General features: G+C 48.0%; 1 protein-coding gene and 1 long non-coding RNA gene across 7 annotated transcripts in view; one reads left to right on the top strand and one right to left on the bottom strand.

Annotated features, from left to right (window-relative positions):
- Positions 1–3200: 3200 nt before the first annotated feature.
- On the bottom strand, positions 3201–10086 carry LOC121344152. Its single transcript, XR_005953797.1, has 3 exons — positions 9241–10086; positions 5973–8199; positions 3201–5513 (listed from the first exon to the last, which is right to left on the bottom strand). It is a non-coding gene; the product is annotated as an uncharacterized LOC121344152 (long non-coding RNA).
- CASZ1 (castor zinc finger 1) overlaps positions 8573–10093 on the top strand; it is a 191411-nt gene continuing 189890 nt past the window's right edge. For 3 of the 6 annotated variants that reach the window (XM_041419866.1, XM_041419872.1, XM_041419864.1), the window contains exon 1: positions 8574–8700. The gene's annotated coding sequence lies outside the window, so the exon portion shown is untranslated. Of the gene's footprint in view, positions 8701–8780; positions 8920–10093 lie in introns of those variants that run through there. The other 3 variants (XM_041419870.1, XM_041419868.1, XM_041419865.1) reach the window with 2 other exon arrangements.

Here is a 10093-nt window from a genome sequence, read left to right as displayed (position 1 = left end):
TCTAAGCATATTAAGAAAAAACTATGTCAGTGCCCACTGTATTTTATTTTCTGCAATCCGAGCTACACAGGCAACCAAACCCTTGTGATGCTTGCTGTTACACTCTGCTGGTGTCCCGGTGTCCCCGTCAGCACCTTGGCTCTGCCCATGTGCAGCCAGGAGCAGAAGAGGGACCTCACTCTGCTCTCTGGGGGGGTTTCAGCAAAAGCTGAGCCTCAACATAACTGTGCTCACACTGGAATCAGTCAGAGCTTTGTTGTATGGGAGATTTAATGTTGACTTCAGCAGAACACTGGAAAAATCTCACAGGAAATAGCTGATTAGAGAAAAGTAGTAGATTAGGTCAAAGTGAAGAGAAATCTTCTCATTCCATTGGGATAGATGATTTTGATCAATTTTTTGCAGAGGCCAGCGTGGCGTGTCTCTATTTTACATGAATGAGGAGAGCGAGGTGAGGGCGGGGGTGCGGGAAGGGAAAGAGGAAGCAGTTAATTTGACTGAATAAAGATAAAAGAATGCAAGAGCCACCGAGTTTGCTGTTTATCTGGACATTGTGTAATGTTGCAGAATCAGATGTGGCTCTCTGGCTTTTGCACAGAAATGCCCAGGGAGAAATCCAGCCTTACTGCTATGAATAATGAATTTTTTAGAGGGGACTTCCTGATGTTTTCTCCTCCCCACAAGGTATCCACTTTGCAAGCAAATTTGTGGCACTCTGGGCTTCCTAAATATGTTCCTTTGATCTGAGGAATTAATATTTGCTTCCACCCCACTGCAGGGCAAAAAAAGGGCATGGAAATGCCTGGGTGCCTTAGCATGGAGACGGTCCTTTCAGGGGATAGTATGGGTGTTTGGCTGAGGCAAGAGCCCAGACAGTCCAAATTCCTCCAAAGTTAACTTAATCCTTTTTGGGTGGGATGGAGGTCTGTCATTTGGAAACAAAGGAGGGAGGAGAAAGCTGCAGAGGTTATAATGAAGAGCAAAGCCCTGGGATTGTAGAAGGTCTGTGAGGTCCCACCAGGTCTGAATTGATTAGTATTCAGTATTTATAATATCTTCATAATGGTAAAACAAAAGAAAACAAGCCCAGAGAATGCATTTTTAATCATCAATCACTGCTCTTTGTTTGTCATGAATGAGCAGCAAGGGGAAATAGTCTCCATAATCACCTCCCTTCACATCTCCTGCCACACAGGCCTCGCTGGGTGTGCTAAAAGGGAAATAAATAAACAAGCAGCAGATCTCAAAATAAATCCCAGAGACATGGGTGCTACGTGGGTTATCAGACCCGCACACAGGGGTCTTGTTGAGGATACAAAGCGAGGGAAGGGCATTTACAAAGCATAGAATCAAAGACAAAGCATTAAATGCAAGAAAAAAAGGAGGATTGGAGTTACAGAGGGGCAGCAGGTGAAGGAGGAAGCTTTTCAGAGAATGATCGGTGGTGGAATAGTGACCAATAGCACGTCAGAATAGGGACTTCTCATGGGAAGTACAATATTAGGATGGAAAGCTTGAAAAGCATCAAATCTAAAAGAATTTCAGTATCTGAGGATCATGTAATTTTAGGATTTCCACATGAAAAAAATTATTTTTCTCAAGAATAACATTTGTGCTAGGAAAAAAATATTGAAAAGCCCATTGTTTCTATTAGGAGCCCCCAAATCCATGTCTTATCAGGGACAGCACTATGCTGAACTTCTCCAATGGGATCCCTGCTTTGATCTTGCAGCAGTTCTCACAGGGCTTTTATTGTAGTCCCAAACGCCTCTCGGGAGGAAGGGAAACATTATAATTCTCCCCTAATAAGTGAGATAACAGGCTTCTGGGAGGGTAAGGCCCAAATTTTCTAAAGCATGGCTGGTGACTCCACACCCACTTGGTGCGTTTAGATGAGTGCTCCCAGCGTGACAGGAGCCCAGAGCCATCAGATCAGCCTGTAAGGAACAGACACGCTACATCTGAATCCTATTGAAAAATAATAAAAAGGTAATGACTTTGTCATTACTGGACATGGGTTTGTCTGTTGGCGAGGGGGGAGGAAGGGGAGGTTTTCTGCATTCAGGCTATAAATAATGTTTCCCATTATCCTGTGCAGTTCTCCTGCATTCCTTACGCAGCCCTTGGTTTGCCTCCATCCCACTGGGCCAGTGTGAAACTCCCACACCATCCTGCAGGCTGGCATGCACTGCCAGACAAGGGAGAGGGCCAGGAGTCCTTGTGTCTGTGAGCCAGGCCAGCGTGACCCACGGAGACACCGAGCAAGACAGAGATAATCCAGTCACCTCCTCTTGCCTGGACATAGGCGCAGGTGACCAAACGGAAGGGGCTCAGTTTCAGAAAAGTCCATCAATAAATGTTCCCTGATGGAAGTGTTCCGTGATAGCCGGGACAGGGAGTGTGGAAGGGTCATTGTCTTGTAATTAACTCAGCTCCGGGCACTAACAGCACCGCCTTAGGCAATTGAGACTCGGTTGCAAACCATGACTTTGAAGAATTTTAAACCATGTATCAAAACCATGTATCAAACTAAATTGCACTAGCTCTGTCTTTAACCAAATTCAGGGCTAATATTTGCACTGTTTAGGTGGAGACACTCAAAATTGCACATCTCAACTCAGCAGGTGAGGTTTGCTGGTGAAATGCTGAAGGGAGGGACCTCAAGAGCTGCTGGAACCTATCAGGAAAATTGCAGCATTTAAACTAAAGGTGTGTTTTTAAGTCAATAGCCCAAAATGTAGATGCCTACATGGATATTTTTAAAACTGCCTTTATATAACTAGCTTGATATAATTAAGAGCTGATTTAAGCTCAAACAAAATAACTCCATCTTGCACCCAAATTGAAGTCCCCACACTGAGAATTGCATCTGCTGAACTAAATTAGTCAGAAAATCAGGGCAACTTTATGCTGTAAACAGACGTAGAGCTGTGGAGGATATTCCAGTTCTGTGTCCAGCTCTGCCACTGATTCACTGTGTCCCTAGGCAAGAGTCTTAGGTTTTCCATCCATAAAGTGTAATAAAATCTATGTAGGTGCCAGGTGATGTAGTGCCTAATTAATTAGTAAATTAATATAATGAACTTGAAGGTCTGTATCAGCACAAATGAATTGTTAATATAAATTTTTATTATTTATTGCTATTTAGTTGATTATTTTCTAACACAGACGGACAATTACAAACATACGTCACACTTGAATTCCAGTTTTATTATTGTTGTTGATTATTTATTATTGTTTCCTCCTATATTTATTTGTTACCTTTAGTAGTCTCTCTTAGGACTAAGCCCCAGACCTGTGGATGTTACCCAGACACATGGAATAGTGAAGTCACTGGGAAATTTTGGGGCAGAATTGGGGTTAAATGCAGGATGTTTCTTGTTAAGTGTCAAGTCTTTTGCTTGAACCTTTATGTATATTTGAGGCAAATAAAACAGGTAAGGACAGATTCTGAGCAGGGCAAATTCTTGTACACACTCATTTATTCCAACCAAAAGTCAGTATCAGTCTGTAGGCCTTTAATTAGGTCCACAAGGTTTCAATATTTATATAACATACCTACATACTGATATTAATCATGTGTATTTCCAAGCAAAGACGTTTCAAAATGCAGAGCCTGATCCTCTTCAATATAAATAATTCTTGCCCCAGTAGTGCCAGTGTGAAGCAATGCCTCCTCTGCACAGAGGATTTGGAGCAGGGTACGATGGGGATCTAACCAATTTCTTCTTCTGAAATGGGCACATGCAAAGAAATAGTTGCCTGTGACAAAAAGGCACTTGACAAAAATGACCATGTGATACTCCTTGATTACTTGTGCCACTCCAATGATAAAATATGGAAGTGGATAATATTGTACTTGCAACTGAAAAAAATGCCTCCTCCTCCTCTGCAATTACTTTTAATTTTCCATTATGAAACTAAGTAAATACACAGGCTTTTTATAGTGCATGTCTGAGTGATTTCTTCATTCTTCCAGTGAGTTGTGAAGCAGGATCAGAGGTCCTGGACAGCACCCTGCTCTGCACTGGGTTTGGAAAATGTCACTCCCGTCGCCTTATGGCCCTTGGGTAGTCCACATGGCATAGGTGACTGGGCCAGTCCAGTTTGGTAGTTTGGTCAGTCTAGACCTCATCCAGCTCCTCATTTGCTAGAGATTAAGTGCTTCTTTGAGGAATTAATGTGGCATGTAGGCCTATGGAAAGCATGTCACCTGCTCTGAGCGGGCGGGAACACGGCATCTCAGCCTGAGTATTGCCATGAGCCTCAGAGCTACAGCAAACACCTTTGCATTCCTTCTTCTTCCCTTCTGCTGAAAGCAGGGTGACCTGAGGACAAAGTTAGAACCCTCAGCATGTATTTCTCTGCTTATGGCATTTTAATTCATGCCCTTCTCATGTTGTTTTAGCATCATTTTTCTTGTGTGAGTAATTTTTAAGGGTATGCAGTTTTCTCTGGCTGCACTTGCACAGCATAGCCAGATGGAGTGTTCTGGGGTATGTGCTGGGTGTGACTAAAATGCATTAGCCTCTACTCTGCAGCAAAGACATAGCCTGTATGCTTGATGCACAGCTGTCCTGTCATCAGTCCAAGTGTTTGGCTCACTTCTGTGCTGAATGACTTGTATTACCTCCTCATGCTCACATCTCACTGCTGCCCAGCAGCTCACAAGGGGATTTGACAGACACCATGTCCTGCATGTCTACCACCCACCCCACTCCACAGTGGAAATGAGGGTTCTGAGCAAAAGCAAAGCAACTTCTATGAAGTTAGGCTTAAGAGACAAATTTCTAGGTTTAATCAAGAATTGTGGACAGCAGACAACCTAACAATGAGTTTGAATGCTATTATTGCTAATTGCTGAATGATAAATAGCAAAAATGTGTCCTGCAACTTCAGCCCATGGAAATTCATTTGAAATATGTAGCTCAATAGAACCAATATCTTATGGGCACCAAGCTTGCAGTGTGCAGGATGTCCTCTCCCCAAGGGCAGCAACTAATGGCATCACTACATGCTATGGTAGCTAAAGAAAGGCTGGGAATAGATGAAACCTCTTTGGAGATGGAGGAGTGTGTGGAACCTAAGCTGCCAATGATCTTGTGCCACTGTTTGTTAAATGATCAGGCAAGCAGGAACTACTGAAGATGGGAGCCATAACTGTGTGAGGGCTCACAGGTTTAGTAAATGCCAGCAAAGAAAACTATAAGAGGAAAGGAAATGAAAGTAATGTCCAAGATTCCTTTTGGATTTTTTTTCCACTGTTGTGTTGTATGCTTGAAACAAAAAAGAGCAAAACTGAGAGACATTTTCCATAGAGATCTTTGGTTAAGGATCTTCAATCCCAATGAGAGACATCATCTGGTTCAAGATGAATCCCAAGCAGTGGACATGGAACCCCCATGGGCAAGAACAAAACTGAATCTGTACTGAAGCATTCTGGCTTGCCAGATGCATCTCAGTCAGCTTCTGTTTGAGGTTTATTGTTGAATTTTCCGGTACTGTTAAACCTGCTGAGAAAATAAATCACATTTTAGAGGAAATCGGAATGCAATTGGGTATGTTCAAAATTAGCAAAAGGCTTTTGAGATCGCCCTGCTGATGGCCATATTGCTCCACTGATGGGCATGTTGCTCCTTTCTTGGTCTGTGTTTCAGACCCACTTTTCTGACAGATGCAGATGCCAGCACTTTTGGTTTGGGGGCAGTATTGACACAAGAACACAAAGGACTTGTGAGGGTGGTGCCTTATTACAACACTAAATTAGCTGGAGAGAGATTACTGCACCACTTAAAAGGAACCCCCGCAATGGTTAAATCTATAGAACATTTTCATCCACTGTTCAACACGGAAGTAAAATTGCTTTGGGTTGATGACAGGAAGATGCTGCATAAATAGTTAAGTATGCATCATTTGCAATTTGCTAAATTATATTCTTTCTATCTAGAAGGGGCTGTGTAAGGTGTCATTACCTCCTGCTCTATCTGGCTGAGGAGCTGCACACTCTGGGGCTCGTACAGTGAACACCAGGGGCTGACTGGGCTTTGGGTGAGCTGTGGTCTGGAAGGAGACTCAAAGCTGCCGAGGCACAGCTCACAACGGTGTCCGAGCCTCCCACCACGTGCAGGGGAGCACAGGCAGAAGAGGATCTGTGGTGACAAACAGGACCACCTCAAAAGCCCTTGCCCAAGTGCTCCTCCTAAGTAGGCCAGCTCCACAGCACTTCAAAATTAGCAAACTTCCAAACAAAAGAAAGACCAGTCTGCGTTCAACACCCTAGATGAGAGAAATGCAAAAACATGAACAAGAGAAAATAGTAAGTAAATGCAATTAAAAGTAACGATGCAGGTTTAATTAAAGGGCCCTATTCTCCCAACCCTTCATTCTTCAGGGATGCCTCATAAGCAAGAATTCATAGCTTGGGATCTGCTCTCTTTTACTTTTGTAAGAAGTTGGAACATTTCCTTTCAGAAGCATATGGGTTTTAACATGGCAGTGTCTCTCCAGCATACCAAACTCAAGAAGTTTGCTGGTTGTATTTTCAGCAATTTATAAATACTTGCTACAATTATTAACAGTTTCACATAGTCCTATTTACTTTAATAATCCCACTTTCATGTATTTTTTCTTGCTTTCTTACTGTGAACAGGTAAAAACAAATAACTACAGAATGACAAATCCCAAACAATATACAAGTATACAAAAACTCAGATTTTGCAAACATACTGGCACTATAAACATTATTTCCACAAAATATGTCTCTGCACTATAAGTTTGGCCTGGTTAGTAAAAGTCTAGTCTTTACAGGGACCTAAATATTTAACTCAATTGATGCATATTGCTAAACTTGACTGCTCAAAATTCATGAGTCAGACTCCACTCCTCCCTGAGCTGCCAAATCACAGGAATTTCACAAAAGCCATTAAAAATTTATTTCTTTGGAAGTTTCCTATTTGTTCTCTGGCTTCTGAGGCTTTTGACAGCACTAGGCCACATTTCCAAGTGTCCTTGTGTCGAGGCAAATGCTAGAAACAAGTCATTCCAGGAGCTGGGAATCAAAAGAGAACACCAAATATTGGAAGACTCACAATAAAAGCTCAAGACAAGACCTGGCAGTGGTCCCACACACGCTCATGTATGTGAGTCACTTTTACTCACATGAGTAGTCACATCAAAATCAGAGGAATTAGCCTATTATTATTAATTATTATTATTATTTATGTGTGTAGCAATAGCACATAGGACTTGTGGTTATGGAGCTGGGCCACATTGTGCAAGGCACTGACAAATCCAGAGCAAAACCATGGTTTCTGCCCCAAAGAGCTGATGGTGTAAACACCAGACAAGAGGCAACAGGTGGAGACAGACACAGACAGGGAAGCACATGGGAAGAGCAAGACACTCCTGCAAGGGCTTCTGTGTGGGTGTGCTGATGTGGAGTTCCCTGCTGCCAGTGAACAAAATTATCCAAGAGCGTTCAGGTTTGCCTAGCTGCGGCCCAGGGCCCAAATCCTGCAAGCCCTGGAGTGGAGGCAGATCCACCCCACAGCCCTTGTGCCTGGGCAGGCAGGCAGCTGCACCTCCAAACCCCGGTGCTGAGCATGGTGCCAGCGAGCCCAGGCTCCTAGCGCCTGTAGAGGCAGCCAGGGGGTGACAGAAAAGGTCTCTGTGGATGCTTCTGTGGAATCACCGCCACAAAATGTGCACATGCAACTGTAATGTATACTCACTGTCTCGGTGAAATGAAAGGTGGAGCTGGGGAAAGTAGTTTAACACAGAAATGTGATGCCTGCCTGCTGGAAATTCAGGTGCGTGAGAACTCTTGTCTCTGATCCTGCAAAGACATCTCCCAAAACCAGCCTAGTCTACTCATAGAGCCAAGGCTGCTCATAGCTTGGCATTTTTGCTAGGATCCAGACCCGAAAAAGTTAGTCCTGTGCGCAACTGCCGGCAAAGCCAGCACAGCCAAACTGAGAAATGCTACAGTTGTAGATCTGAGACAACAGTTCTAAACTTGAGTGAAATCAGAAAAAGAACATTAGCAAAAGAAAAATACTGAAGTTTAGAAGTTTGTAAAATAGCAACTGAACATCACGCCTAGGAAAACCAGCAGAAGAATAAAGCGGTACACACAACCTAGTTATTCGCCATCTCCATGGAGTTTAGTCTCAGGGAACTAAGGTGAACGGGGTCAGCAGACTGCAAAATAGAAAATTTTATAAAATTTACAGTGGTTCTCTGGGAAGGACGACGGATGGGTAAGAGGAACCGCTAGTGCAGGAACAGGGCAGGGGACAGGCAGCTGCGCGCGCGGGCAGGGAAATGGGGACACTTTCTCGCCTTTTCCCTTGCCAGGGGAGGGTGATCCAGTCCGTGTTTTGCAGGTGCCTCTCCCTTGACTGCCTGCCCTGCCTGCCTGGAGATCGAGTCCGCTCCGTGCCCGCTCCCTCCCGCCGCTCCCCCCTTCCCCACCCCGGGCGGGCCGGGGCGGGCGGCGGCGGGCTCCAGGCCGGGTTTTGCGCGACGCCCGCCCTCCTGTTAGAAATAGGAAAATTCAATAATCAAAGCAAAGGGGAGCGCGAGGAGGAAAAATCCGGGATCAGGGCAAGTTTGATGGCGCATGCGCGCTGCTGCCTCCATCCCAAACACACACACATTTCCCTTGACTTGGAAAGTCAACCAAAGCAGCCCCAAGTGCAGGTAAGCCCGTCCGCTCCCGCCCGGCCCCGGCCCCGCCGCCGGCAGCCCCGGGGCCGGGGCGCTGCGCGGGCGGGTGGGGGGCCGGCGGCGGCGGGGTAGCGCCGTGCCCGCTCGGCGGCGGAGCCGCGGCCGCGGCGGCGCCCGTCAATTTCCAAGACTTTGGCAGGAGCCCGGGCAGGGGACGGGGGAACACGTGCTCCCGCTCCGCGCCGAGGGCAGGTAACCGCAGCCCCGCCGCGCCGCACCACCCGGGGGTCCCGGCGAGGCACTGAGGGGTGGGACGGGAAAGGCGGCAGCAAAGTTGGGCGAGCGGCAGCTGGAGCGCTCCGCGGACAGGGCCGGGTGCGGCGGGGCGAGCCGTGCCGGGGAACTTTCTGCAAAGTGGCCGGGCCGGGGTCGGCAGCGCTTCTCCCGGCGCCCGCAGCGGCACGGCCGCAGCCCCCCGGCGGGGTCGCGGTGGGCAGGGGCCGCGGCGGCCGGGAGCGCGGGTCGGGGCAGCCGGTGCCCGGCCCCCCGGGCGAAGCAGCAGGTTATTTTTACCCGGTGGTATTTGCAGAATGTGCAGCTGATTTGCCATCCGGAGCCAGGAAGTTTCCCCCTTCCGCCTCCTTCCCCTTTCCCCCTTTCTTTCCCCCGTGCGCGGCGGGGTAGTGGCAGGCGGGGGGACGAACGACCGGGGTGGCAGCGGGTGGGGGGTACGGGCCGGGACTCCCGGGGGAGCGGCTGCCCGCGCTGGCGGCTCTGGGGACGGGGAACAGGTGTCCGAGCCGTCACTCATTAGCCGGGCCGGTGGGGGGGCGCGGGGTGCGGACGGGGAAGGCGAGGAGCGGCGGCGTGCTGGGGCCCCGAGCGCCGCCGGCCGCGGAGCAGCAGTGCCGGGGAGCAGAGGAGCAGCGAGGGGCGGCCGGGGCGCAGGGCAGAGGCGGCCCGCAGCGGCGAGCGAGCTGTCAAGGGGCTCGGGCGGGCGCGGGACCGGCGCTGCCGCTCGCCGGCGGGCAACTTGTGCGGCAAACTTTGAGGGGTGGGCTGCGGCCCGAGGCCGCTCCGAATCGCGGCAGGTCGGATCGATGGGCTCGAGCCCTCCTGCTCTTTGGGGTCGGAAAGGTGAAACTTGTCAGGAGCTGCACGTCCACCTTGTGTGTGCCCCCTCCTGTCCGCGCTGCACTGCACAGCGGGTCCTGGCAGCTCGCTCCCTGGAAGAGCAGTAGTAGTAGCCCCTGTCTCTCCCAAAACTTCATTGATGAATTTATTTCCTCTATTGATTTGCTGACTGTCAGGGTGGTATCATTTCTTGCGAAGGTTTCGGACTTCTCATTTCAGAAGTCCTGCCTGCTTCCCATCTACCTTTTATCTGTGTGTCGCTGCCACCTTGTTAGCTACCCTAAAGGTGGCT

This window comes from Onychostruthus taczanowskii, unplaced genomic scaffold, assembly GCF_017590055.1.
Source record: "Onychostruthus taczanowskii isolate IOZ18803 unplaced genomic scaffold, ASM1759005v1 scaffold61, whole genome shotgun sequence".
In the NCBI taxonomy this organism is placed as follows: Eukaryota; Metazoa; Chordata; class Aves; order Passeriformes; family Passeridae; genus Onychostruthus; species Onychostruthus taczanowskii.
The sequence above is the reverse complement of the archived record's forward strand: the minus strand, read 5'-3'. Positions and strand labels throughout refer to the sequence as shown.